Source organism: Lactuca sativa, chromosome 2 (genome assembly GCF_002870075.4).
Source record: "Lactuca sativa cultivar Salinas chromosome 2, Lsat_Salinas_v11, whole genome shotgun sequence".
NCBI classification, from domain to species: Eukaryota; Viridiplantae; Streptophyta; class Magnoliopsida; order Asterales; family Asteraceae; genus Lactuca; species Lactuca sativa.
The window spans coordinates 19,137,975-19,145,892 of record NC_056624.2 but is presented as its reverse complement, the minus strand read 5'-3'; the positions used below and the strand labels follow the sequence as shown (position 1 = coordinate 19,145,892).

At 29.1% G+C, this 7,918-nt stretch overlaps 1 long non-coding RNA gene across 3 annotated transcripts; it reads right to left on the bottom strand.

Moving 5' to 3' along the window:
• Window positions 1-5,391: 5,391 nt before the first annotated feature.
• LOC111892006 (uncharacterized) lies at window positions 5,392-7,196 on the bottom strand. 3 transcript variants are annotated; one of them, XR_006188688.2, is made up of 5 exons: window positions 6,629-7,196; window positions 6,179-6,257; window positions 6,032-6,064; window positions 5,792-5,882; window positions 5,392-5,690 (listed from the first exon to the last, which is right to left on the bottom strand). It is a non-coding gene; the product is annotated as an uncharacterized LOC111892006 (long non-coding RNA). The 3 variants fall into 3 exon arrangements; XR_002850412.3 differs by lacking the exon at window positions 6,032-6,064 and having other exon boundaries at window positions 5,792-5,885; XR_002850413.3 differs by lacking the exon at window positions 6,032-6,064.
• Between the last annotated feature and the right edge of the window lie 722 nt (window positions 7,197-7,918).

The following is a 7,918-nucleotide window of genomic DNA, read 5'->3' as shown; positions in this document are numbered from 1 at the left end:
ATATATATATATATATATATATATATATATATATAGTTTTTTGTTAATATTTTCATGATATCGTTTCAAATTTTCCGCAGATTTTGAACCAAAGCAAATCACCCAAGGTACAATTTTTTTTCTCTATCAAACATAGTTATATTGTCTTTTCTTGTTTGACTTTAGATGATATGAGGAAACACATGACATTCAAAAATCAAATAAAACACTAAGGAAAACATAACAAATAAAGATTAAAAATAAAAATCATTCAGCAACACCATTCCAATGGTTTCCACCAATGCTCATTAGAGTCTTCGTCAAAAATAAGTCATGTTCTGTAAAGCCAACTGCATATATATATATATATATATATATATATATATATATATATATATATATATATATATATATATATATATATATATATATATATATATATATATATATATATATATATATATATATATATATATATAGTATCTTATAAAAGAAATCTCACTATTTTTATAAATAGATTGAATATAATAATAATATTTTTTAAGACCTCCAAACAATTAAACTGAAAATACAACCACCTACCAATATAATAATATTATAATCTAAGTCGTCTAAGCTTTTAAACTTAATGTACAATCAACAAATCCATGAAATTTGACTCAGCTATTTAATCCTATTATAACTATGTTGAATTTTAAATATCAGCAACCATATCTCGGTTATGGTTGGTATCTTGCCCTATCTTAGCCCGTTTAATCGGTCAACAGACAATACCTCCAGAGTCCATATACATGTTATATAACATCTTTTTCTCTCATTCTTCTTCAATCTTTAGTACGTACCTTAAGAACTCCTCGGGTCGATGTTTTGTTTTTCGCCACCACCATCAAAAGTTACCATTTGATGTTATGTTTTGCTCCTGGTATGTAAAACTCTTTCAATACATGCTAATCCCACACCTTTTTTCCGGTTCCTTCTTCCTTGATCCCCATTTGAGACCATTTTCTCTCATAACAACACTGTACTCACCATCCGTCATCACCACCAACGAACCACCATCACACTCCGCCCTTTAGATACTCTCTCATGACACCCGTCTATCACCACCACTCGCAACTCTCCTGAAACCTCGAAAAAAATTCCTATATGTGGTCGCTTTTGCTATTGCCACCACCAATAATAATCACACAGCGTTAACAAGTATCTCTCTCTCTCTCTCTACCAATCTACTTGATTGCGTGTTTGTGTGCTTATGTATGTATGATCTGTCTACAAACTTTATAATGTAGTTTTAGTTTCTTGATTTCAGATCTGATTTGAATATTCGCAATGATAGGAACGAATGGTTGTTCTTTTAGGTTTTTGATTTCAGATATGTCTTCAGGTCTTATAATGAATTTTTGGTGTCGTTTACTTTTTACCAGGATAAATTAATCCTTCTCTATAATAAGTTTTTTTCATTGTTTTAATCGTTTGTGTTATGTTTTGCTATAACATGCAATTGCTCGTTGACTCCAATTTTTTTCAACCTATATACAGGTAACTATTATCATTTTAAGGTATGCTCTCAAATTCAATTCTATGCTATATAGATGACTACAGATCTATTCATCTTCAATCATGATCTTTAAATTTGCCTTTGTGGAAAGTCCTCAATGAAGGAGATTGTGGAAACATAATGTTGAAATAGAAATGGGATCACCTTGGAATAGGGGACCCAAAATATGAAGCTAAATGATGATTTACCTCTCCGGATCAAATTTCACAAAAGAGATTTGTCATTTATTTTGATCCTCTTTGTTGACACAACCATCTCTATTCAATGAACTACTTTCAGTTTGATTTATAACTAATCCCAAATTAGATGTATTCCATATCTCATCGTTGTAAGGTTTACTTCAAGTTTTGATTGATGCTATTATTTACAAATGTGTTGTCTAATTTGTTTGTTTGAGCCTTGTGTTCAATGTTTTTACTGATGCTGTTTTCATGTAATATTTCATACAATATAGTGAATCTAGCGATTGGGAATGTGAAACTTATTCATAAATGGGCTACTCAAAAAATTTAGGTCAATATTCATTGGTTTTTCTTTTCATTTCCAATATGAAACTGAAGATTTAATCTGAAAATGTTCTATCAATTTTTTGTTTTTTTAGTTTCTAGGTGATATTTATTATTTTGATTTATGTTATTTATTGTATGGAAACAAACACGTGAAATATGGTGCAGTTGTAAAGCCACACCAAATGGAATTTCTATTGATTTACTTTGTGTAATTTTATAAAAAATTAGTGCAAGTAATAAACTTTTCTTTAATATGGTGCAATTGGGGGTCATGTTTTTGATCTATGACCACTACTTCTACTACAAGACCGTCTTGATGGTATTGGTATAGGTAAACTTGAATGGTACGAGCAAACCTCCTCAAATTGATGGAAAGATTTTTGTAATAACAAACAGTGAAAAACAACCATTGGGGTTCTATAATGAAACAAATATTTCCATTGAATTGACATGCTATATAAGAAAATGAAAGTAAATTCTCATTTTTTGCATTTAGCCTAATTATGGGTTAAATGCTTTAAATATCAATGTTGTTTCCTTTGTTTATCTAATATCATATCTTAATTTAATTTCTGTTTTTTTATTAATTTAATTTTGTTTTTAAGCATTGTAATTTAAAAGTAGAATGCTATAATTATGTATGCATAAGTGTGATTGTCTTTGTTTTTTTTTTTTTTGTGTATGTATGTGTGATTATGTAAATATATGTGACTGCGGGTAACTGTAAGTGTATAAGTATGTGGGTGTGTATGTGTCTCAATTTTTTTTATTGAATTATTACAGTGCTTTGGGTTGCCATTTAGTTTTTATGTTTGTTCTTTCATTCTGATACTCTTTTGAGATAAAATATCTATAACATTGAATCTTAATACTCAAGTTCATTTGCTGGAAATTCAATATACCTACTATTCTACTAACTTTTCGGATAATCTAAATGTAAATCACTCATTAAATTAAACACATGAATAAGTTAATAAAAAATTTTGTAAACATGCTTCGTAAAATAGATGCGTAAAGTAGAAGGTTCTTATATATTGTTTTAGTGAAACATCTATAAACAGAATAATAACTTTAAAGTAGACATATATCCGAACTAACCAGGTCAAGTTAGTATCTTAGTAACCAACACAGTATCTTAGTAACCAACGCAAGTAGACCTGTCAATGGGCAGGTTTTGAACCTGATTCACTCCAAACCCGTAAGAATTTTATGGGTTTGGATTTTAATTTTCGATTCGTTTACATGTTTATGATTAATATCCATTTACCCTTTTAATAAATGGGTCGGGTATGGATCATTGTCGATCCGCTCCACTTATAACTCATCTCATTTTATATATCTTTACTATCTTATAAAAGAAACCTCACTATTTCTATATACAGATTCAATATAATAATATTTTTTTAAAACATTCAACTCTCTAAGCTTAAAATACAACTAACCATCAATAAATTGCCTTTCATGTTTTGTTTGAATTATATGAAATTAGGTTCATGAATCTTTATGATATTTAAGCCAATTAGTAGGGTATTTATTTAAAAATTCTTATTTTAACAAAATTAACTAAAATTTAAATAAAAAAAGTTTCATTATAAAACAACACATGTAAAATGGGACAAAAAATATATTATTAATGATACAATATATGGTTAATCGATAGGATTTTGGTCTATTTTTTGTGCTTTGATTTAACTCACATTAATGAGACTTTATATTTTTATCAAGTACAATTAATTTTGTATAGAAATAATTTGTATAAATATTAACTAAGAATCGGTTCTGAAAGGTACTCAACATGTAAGGCTTTACACAAAATAAGAACTGTAACCGATCCAAATTCCAATCAATTTTAAAATTTAAGAATCAGAGCGGTTCCCATGATATCCATTATCGTTTTGCAACTGTCAGTTACAAACCTCTTTTTTATCCAAAGATAGGTACATCAGAAAAAAAAACCTATTCGTCGAAAAAAACACCATTCAAAACTTGTACAGTTCGTGCTTGCCATATTGCATGAGACTAAAAATAGCAACTAAATATTTTTTTTAATTATCTAAGCTAAAACAGTAACATGCATTATTTAACCTAAAACTAAAACCTAGGAGTATTTGTTTTAAGCTAAAATAGCAACATACTTTAACATTTGACATGTAATAGCAACATACTTTCATATTTAAAATATAATAACAATTTATTTTTATTTGTAAGGAAATTAACATTGTATTATATTTAACCCAAAAATACAATGTTTTTCCTTTTTAAGCTAACTTATCATCTTTAATATGTATCTCGTAATAGCATATCAAAAGAAAACTTATTGCCACCGAAAACAATTCGCCAAACGAAACTATTCGTTGAACAAAAAATATTTGATTCTACCACAATACATGTTCTTTGTAATAAGCAATTTGTTTGGAAAAAAAAATGTGAAAAAAAACTATTTACCGTCCGCCAAAAGAAAACTATCCATCCAAATCTCCGAAACAATCATGTGATTTCGAAATAAAAATTAAAGCAGCAAAGAAACTAATAACCGAAAAGAATTGATACCCGCCCGCTGCTTTGCGCGGGTATGCAACTAGTATATATATATATATATATATATATATATATATATATATATATATATATATATATATATATATATATATATATATATATATATATATATATATATAATTCCAATATTTGGTTAAAGTTATACTCTTAGTGGTGTTTAATACTTTACATTTCGCTCTTGCTATATTGCAGTGTAGTCGTGTAGTAAAGTTAAAGCATGAACATTCTTTGCATGTATCCTTGGAGCAATTTTCATAAAAATGTACAAGCCATTAAACATCATCCTTTAGAGCCAAAAGTGTAGAAGATTATCTTTTTTTTTATATGCTATATAATGACCAGGCTGCAATGCCAATAAGAAAAAGTTACCTTTATTTTTCAATATTCCTAGATTACCATCCATTAGCATCATAATCACTTATTAAGAACAAAAATACAGGTACATGGCTAATCATTTTTTTATGCAGTGAAGTTATGATTTCATGCCACTTTTTGCAAACATGTTTCTCTTTTATACCAATTCCTTCAATTACAAAATGCAAAAAATCAAGTTGAAGAGCTTTTCCAAATAAATATAAGCACATGTACTCGGTTTGATAGAAAATCAAGAAAGAAAAAAAATGAATTCCCATATTTGAGAGATAGGTCTCCCCACTACTTCCTAACAAGATTATTTTATTCATACAACTCTCTTATAACTAACTTTTCCTACTTTTCCTATAACTGAATTTTCTCACCTAAAAGACAATTATAAGGACTGAACTACCCTCCCAAGCCTCATAAGCATCGTCTCCTTAAAAACATGGTTTACATACATATTGTTGACTATGTTTCACATATACATACATACAAAGATCTCATGGTTATATTAGAAAAAATAAAGTCTATTGATAATTAGAAAAGAAAAAAAGCTTGTAGATTTTGATTTATTATGTGATGAGACTCGTTGAACCAATAGTAAACATAACTAAACAAGTTTTGGCAGTATTACGCCTACAATCTGTTGGTTGACTTGCTCCAATGATTCGTGTATAAAGCTTTAATCAGAAAACAAACAACTTGAAGCACTAATCAAAGAGCTACAACTACAACATAAGGACTAAATCAGTTATTTTAAAAAAGAAAAAAAAACAAAATCAAGAACCATGTTAAGTTAACATGGTTATTTTTATAGATTACACAATACCTCTTCATGATTCCCCCGCTTGTTGTAAGCAACCAGATTTCCGTTTAGTTTAGTGTAAAAGCCTCAAGTTGTGGTATCATACCTGCATATTCTACTAAATCAAGCATAAATATAAATTAGAGACAAAATATGGTGGAAAAGGAAAAGAAAACATGTATTTGTATAATGACTTAAGTACCATTCAACAATGAACAAATTAATGAGCCAATAATCTAGAGAGCAAACAATATTTTAAAACACCTTAAGGAAGAGCACTTTATGTTCGTCTAGGTTCTGGGTATCCACATTCAACAAATGAAAGAAGGATTCATGAACCTTGAGTAGAAACCTTGTAAAAAGATAAAAGTAAATGTGACAGTCAAATATCGCAAACACTAAGGGGTTTACCTCATCGTTGTTAGAGACCCAAAGATAAAATAATGGTAAGGGTTTAACTCCTAGTTATCTCTGACCGATACGCTCCAACCTATTAAATCAAAAATAAAAATCATTGTGAAATCAAAAGAAAAACAAAAGCAATAAAACAATCGAATAAATGCGCCAAAAGAAGTGGTTTCACCTCAGATTATGAGTAACTCAATATAAAAAAAATGCAAATCGGCCTAAAATGGAGATGAATCCATGTTTCTACAGTAGAAATAGAGAGAAATTCAAGTTTCTTTTTCATAAACATGATTCGTCAAAATCAAGAAAATGTAGAAGGGATAACCTCAAATAGCTATTAAAGAATGAAACTATTAATGTTCTTCTTTTTTATTTTCCCGTTTAAGTGCTGAGTTTTCACGGTCAAAAACCTAGATCAAACATGAAATAGGAAAGTCGATGGTGGGGGCTCACAAGGGTGGTGGTGTAATGTGGCGGTAGTTTTCTTGGTTGATGGTGGTGTTTGGGATGGTATTGATGGCAGTAGATCGAGAAAGAAAAGACAGCGAAGAGACACAAGTCTGGAACTTGTTTGGTAGCTTCCCCAAAGTCATCAGATACTTTTACCGCTGCTACTCCTTCGCCAAACGTAGATTTCATTTTCACCTGCACCAAAAAAACAAAATTAATATTAATACAAAATTCAAAAACAATGAAATCGATTGTATTATAAAGGATTTCAGGTTAATATAAAGAAGAAGATGCTGAGAGAGAAAGAAAGCTTTTGGGTAGTAGGTGGGTGTACGCTAATAATATATAAAATATATTCCCTCCTGACCGATTCAATTAGTTGAACTTTCAGGAATACTGCTTATATTTGACCGATTCAATTAGAAGATAAGAGTCGAAGACTTATTGACTTATTCAAATTCTGCCTAATTCAGTAACTCGATAAGATCTGTTTCTGCAATGCAGAAAATTGTAGTATATTATGTTTTAAAGATTGTAACTCTTAAAATTCAGCAAAACATGCTAAATGCTTATTAAGGTATAAAGAAAAAAAAAAAATATATATATATATATATATATATATATATATATATATATATATATATATATATATATATATATATTCTTAATAAAAGAGTACTTTGGATGCCAAGTGTCCCTCTTTTGCACCTCCAATTTGACACGTGTCTTTACTAGGGAACTCTTATGCATCAAATTCCCACCCATTCTTTACACCAAAAATTCGAGAAACAGCCCCTAAACATCAACAAAAAATCGAGAAACAGCCCCTAAAAATCAGCTCACATATTTTCAATTATCTGCAAATAAAAACTCATATCAATCCTATTTTTATGGTCAAAATCTCGATAAATCAGCATCGTGGATTTAAATCAGCTCCTTTAAATTCACATTATCAACTCCTATAAATTAGGAATCAAATGAATGCAAATCGTTGACTACTATTTCGTTTTTTTTTCTGCCAATTATTTGTAGATCATAATCATAAATCTGTACCGAATTCCAAATTTAAATCTATTACCCACTAATCAAATCCATAAAAATCAGGAATAAAATCTTTGCTTCATTAGTCTCTTCATATTTATATATACCTATCGAATTGCACATAACCTTCTACTGGTTTGCCCTCCAATTTTCAGTTTCTTATCTGCTCTTCTCTACCGATTTGCAAAAGGTTAGTAATACAATCTTTTTAATTTTTTTTATTTTAACATCAAACTCTACATCTATTTCAGT